Here is a 6000-nt window from a genome sequence, read left to right as displayed (position 1 = left end):
GATATGCTATCAAGGGATCCAACTCGTCGAGTGAATGAACAAACTTGACGAGTTGGGTGATTTTGGGCATGGAATCGTTGAGTCCCTCCTTGGAATCGTCAAGTCAGCTATCCAAACAGCATATAAACTTCGATTTGCAGCCTATTTCGGCAAGTATAATTGAAAACAACCCTAGGCCTGATACCACTGTTAAGTTTTGAGCATTCTAACACTCCTATGGTGTACATGCAACCCTATAAAACATGGATCTATATTTTCTCTATGATACATGCAAATATTTAATATTCCAAGGTTTTAATCCTAACTAGCATAATATGAAGCAACTATACTACAAAGCCTAGTTAGATGACATACCTTTTGATTTAGCTTGAAGTCTTGAACTTTAAGAGCTTAGCCCCAATAGTGTGGAAGCCTCAAGTGGAATCACAAATCACCAAAACCACCTTGGAAAACTTGAGAGAATAGTAAGCACGCTAGAAATTAGCCCACTCTTGTTTACTCACACACTAGTACGATTTCATGTGCCAAGGACCCCTTTATATATTCTGGTGGATTAGGGTTACATTCATGTAAACCATAATACCCATGACCTTTCATTTCCATAAGATCCATGGGTTAAAGTTCCATGTACTATCCATGCAAGCCTAGCCCATTCTAAATAAGCATTGGCCCACTCTATATATATGTAAGAGTCCATATTTAATCAGTTCCTTTTTTATCACCAAATTAATTCTAAATTAATTCTTGATCAATACTAATTAAATAATATTAATATATTAAAACTTATAATATATTAATAAACCATAGACATACTATTCTCAAAAGACTATCCATACAAATTGTTCCGGTGAAGTGCAACCCAAATGAACCATGCTACTCTCGGGTCGACTACATACCAATAATAGTTATGGGCTTAGACATCTAATCCAACATTCATGAGTTAAGAAGTTAGGGTTTTCATCACATATTTTTGGACTTCGAGAATACTAAGTTATCAAGAGGTTTAAACATCAGATCTGGACCTTTGACATCCCTAGAGCCTAAAAGTCCCAACTTTATTGATCCAGATGAGGAGTATGGTGTTTAACACCTTATGAGAACATGTATTGGTAGACTAGAGCAAAACCACCATGCATGAGTGTAAAAATCGAAGCTTTATGTGTCAATCGACCCTTAGGATGGTAGATCTAGTGTTTAGAGTGATAAATCTACCTTAAATCATCTGAATGAGAAATCATATCAATGGGAGTCGCCGAGTCCATGGCCTGACTCAACGAGTCGGTGAGGGTTTGTCCCGATGAGCTTGATCATGTGGTAACCCGACAAGTTGGGGTCGACTCGACGATCTAAGATGGACCTTCATGAGACTTCTGAGAAAACGAGTGGACTCGACGAGTCACATGGGTTCACTAGGCAAGTCAGGTCAAACACGGACTGTTGACTCGAGTTTGACTTCTATTGACTTTAGGATTGGGTCAATCATGGGTAATGGAGACAATAGAGGGGTAACATGGTCTTTTATCCACTTCAAGAGTTAGAAAGATAAAGAATAGCCTTCGGTTATTAGATTCGGGAAAAATAGTATTAATTAGAGATATTCATCCTTTGTGATAGGCAGAGGCTAGTTCGAGATTCGGGTGCGAGGTTATTTGCTTTCTTGCTTGCAATATGAGTCTTCTCACTATACTTACCATGAGTGGTATTTTTTTGTGACTAATATGTCATATGTGCTTACATTGTGTATTGTGATATCATGCATTATTTCTTTGTGATTTATGTTGTGTATTATTCAGAGCTTATAGAGTTGTGGGATCGGTGGGTTCCACTGAGACACTTTGACCGGAGGGTCTCACTGTGTTATAGCCTCGAGTGGCTACATAGTTGTGTGTCGTATTTTAGGGAACTCACTAACCTTTGTGCTTACCGTGTTATATGTTATGTGTTTTAGGTTTTTCTCAGGATCACAGGAAGGCACCGACTTGATTGTACACACCAACGAAAGAGTTATGTTTTGAGGATCCTGGATTTAAATCTAACAATTATGAAGTTGCAATTTCTAAATTAAATAAATGAGATTTTGTGAAATGTGTTATGAGAATTATGTAATTTTAAATGAAAATTGTATTTGAAAATTTACGATGTTACATATTGGAAGTGTCCAAAGGTGATTTTTTTTTTTTTGTGCACTACTAGAAAAACAGCATTTTACGACGTGCAATGTGTGTCATAAAACACTCAGACGATGCGCAAATGCGTGTCAAGGAAGGTTGTGTCATAACGATAGATGACACGCTTTTGCACGTCGTCTATTTATGACATGCATTTACGATGCACATTTATGACACACATTTACGAAGCTAATTTACGACACGCAATGTGTATCAATAAAGACCCTGTCATAAAGGAAGACGACACACATTTGCATGTCATAACCTTATGACACACATTTACGACTCACATTGCGTATCATTAAAGCTCTTGTCAAGAAAGGCCATATCATAAATAAAGATGACACACATATTTGCGTATCGTAATTTTAAATGTTTAAAAAGAATATTATTTATAGATTTACATAATATAAAATAAAATAACATATACAAAAAAAAAATCCATTGCATAAAATTTAATGTCATGCAAATAATCGTTCTATGGAAAGATAAAACAAATCAATAGAAGTTGTAACAGAAATTTACAAACTAATAGTTCTAATAACCTAATGTTTGCCTCACTATAAACAAGATGTGTGCTGATTTTTTTAAATGTGTGCCTCACTTGTCTCCACTCTTCCTTAGTAACACCACTCAAGGACTCTAAATCTATGAACTTGTTCACAGTATCTATATTGCCTGCAAAAAAAAGTGTGAAGATGGATTACTACAGTGTAAGAGAAGTTTAAAAAAATGTCATAATATACACACCTCCACATATGAGACAGTTCCACCTGATGATGAGATAGCTACAAAAAAAAGGAAGGGCAACTCTTAAAAAGAACATACTTCCTCATATAAGATAAACCTCAAAAACCATTAAATTCGCCACATTATATTCATACTTCCTCATGTAAGACCTAGATCAATCTCCTTCCTTTCCTCTGCAAACCACACATGATCGGTAAGAATTGGTAACTTTACATGCAGCTTGGCCAATTTAGTTCAAATATCAAGATGTGAAATATTAAAACAAGAAGCATGTAAGAGTTTTCAGCTTTTTAGACACCTCCAATCCATTGTAAAATGTAAATACACCCAAAATATATAAATAAATAAATAAATATAAAACCACAGTTCAAGGTTCTTGATGAAGTATGACTCGTCTTCTTGATTTAACCACTTTAACAATTCATGACTCCTCTTCTTAGCCATAAGTTTGCATTAAGATGTCCTTAGAGGATAAATTGTGATATGTCTCATAATCATTAAGAAGATCATAAAACATGATACTAAAGTACTCTCCCGTCTTTTTAGATTTGAGAAACTTGTATCTTTCTACCTAATTTGATTCTTCTCATTCGTTCTGTCATACATTGAAACTTTTCCAATGTTTCACAATTATAATTCAGCTTGTAAGTATAACCAGATTTACTGAACTTTAGTAAATCATGACGAATAATCTTAACGATCTTTTGTGGTGGACTTTGACCAGTGCACTAAAAAATGTACTCGATCCCTTAGTCCTTCACATGACTCACATATACATGTGAACAAGGAATTAGTCTTAATTTTCCAAAGATGAAAATTCTCATTCATCATACAATATAACATGCATGATTCCACGTTTTGGTCCAATTGAAAATTGGTTGATGAGAATCTTTCCTTATTTGGTAAATTTAGACACTTCCATAAATGAAAGAATCAAATTCATATTTCTAATATTGCTAGAAACATCCAAACATAAATTTTTCATATGTGCCATTGCAAGGAGATATAAAATAAATTAAAAAAAATTATTTATTTATAAAATGCGGAAAATTTTTCCTTACAATGCAACTTTAAACGAAAACTATGCTATTACATATTTCCTAGTGATCTATCATAACTCCTAAGCAGCATCTCAAAAATCCGATCTTCGAACCATGCGATTGAAATCCATCTTCGCGATCAGATTCAGCATAATCATCCTTTAAGTTTCCTTTATTTTGCTTGATCCTGCCAAACATCAAAATGCAACCTAGTCACATCTTGTATTAAGAATCAAAAATTAGGAACTTAATTGAGTTAGATAGTGGACTTTACCTGAAGCAGAGTCAAACTTTTTGATTCTTCATTCTCTCAGATCTTTTAGGTAGCTAGGGCAGCTTCATAACCAATTCCCCTTCTCTCGACAATTAAACATACAGACTCTTTGGGAATGGTACACAAGACTATCACAGACTTAGCCTTTCACTTAACCTTTTGGTCAACCGGGTTGACCAAGGTCGATCCCTTTCCATTGGGAAGAAAAAACTTTTCTAGACTTCTAACGTTACCATTTTCAATATCCATTGAATTTTGAGAAATAGACCTTCCACCCAAATTTACTTTACCAATGCGCCAAAATATTTCTGATTCAGCAGCAACAAGCAAATAGCTAAGATCAATAAGGGTCATGTTGTGATCTACCACGTAGTAGTCCTTAATGAACTCACCATACGACTCAAGAAGTGACTTAAGAAGCCAATCAATATCCAACTTACATGGAACAACGACACCCATCATTCTCAATCTGTCAATGTGTGACTTCATCTCTAAGATATGAGTACACACATGTCTTCCGTCTTTATGTTTCATTGCAAGTAGGGATTGAGTGATCTTGAACATTCAAGTCTTCGAGCTTGTGGGTTAGGGACAATAAATGGAGGAGGTGGAGGAAGAGAAGAATGATTTCCATGATCCAATCACGGGACATCATCTTCATTAGGGAAGCTTGTGCCAAGAGATTTGGGAAGATCATAGTGGTCTGAACCATACATCTACAATAGAATAAATTCAAGTTAGTTGATTTAAGTCCTTAATAGAACACCCAATATGAAATATTAAGGCTAGGACCCAACACAATATTTTATAACTTGGAAGAGGGATGCCATAATCCAAGCTATAAAATATTTGAAGGTAGGTGAATGACGATTCACCAATTTCCATCATGGAAAATGAAATAGGAATTAGGTTTTAATTGGTTTGAAACTCCTAGATCTTTTAATATTCATTGAACTTTTCAATGGCATGTTTAAATCTCGACTGTGCCCTCTCAAGTTTGTGACTGGGATATCAAGGATCATAAACAAGGAGTGAATAACCTTGCAAATATACTTGGTACTCTAGATTTTATCACCTAATCGCTCCACTGATCTATGATAAACCTTAAGCCACCCTTTCACAACCTTGTTAAATCCCAGTTAGCGTGTCGGTTAACCACACGCGCTCCACTAACAACTTAAGCAAGGTGCAAAGTTTAATTTCATGGGTTAGCACCAAATTCACATTTTCCTTAAGTAACTAATATTGGGAATTTATAAAACATTTGGTTACTTTATAATAATCATTATACTTTTAATGAGAATTAAAGTCACTGTCTTACCCGTTTGGTTAACGACCCTCCACCAGTCAAGGAAGCGGTGGGTGAGAGTGGACACCCATTAAGTTGCCATTTTATAGGCGACAACCTTATACCCCCCTATAGACCGGCTTTGTGAATGAGACCTACTAACGGTAAAACAACTTGATCTTATACATACATACATACATACATACATATATATATATATATATATATATATATATATATATATATTATTAACTTATAATGCTATAAAGTATAAGGGTTGAATTTTAACTTTAAAATTTTAGGGGGTTTGAATTAAACTGTGAGTGAGACTTTAGAAATTCCAAAACTTGAGTGCAAGTTTTGAACAATTCAAAAACTTTTGGTTTCCATAACTTATGAGTTTAATATGGGTTTTTATGAAAAACTTTTCAAGTTCCATAACTTGAGGACAAGTTATGGAAGACATAAAAAACATTTTAT

The sequence above is a fragment of the Lactuca saligna genome, chromosome 8 (assembly GCF_052625555.1).
Source record: "Lactuca saligna cultivar CGN05327 chromosome 8, ASM5262555v1, whole genome shotgun sequence".
Classification (NCBI taxonomy): Eukaryota; Viridiplantae; Streptophyta; class Magnoliopsida; order Asterales; family Asteraceae; genus Lactuca; species Lactuca saligna.
This window is presented reverse-complemented; position numbering follows the sequence as displayed.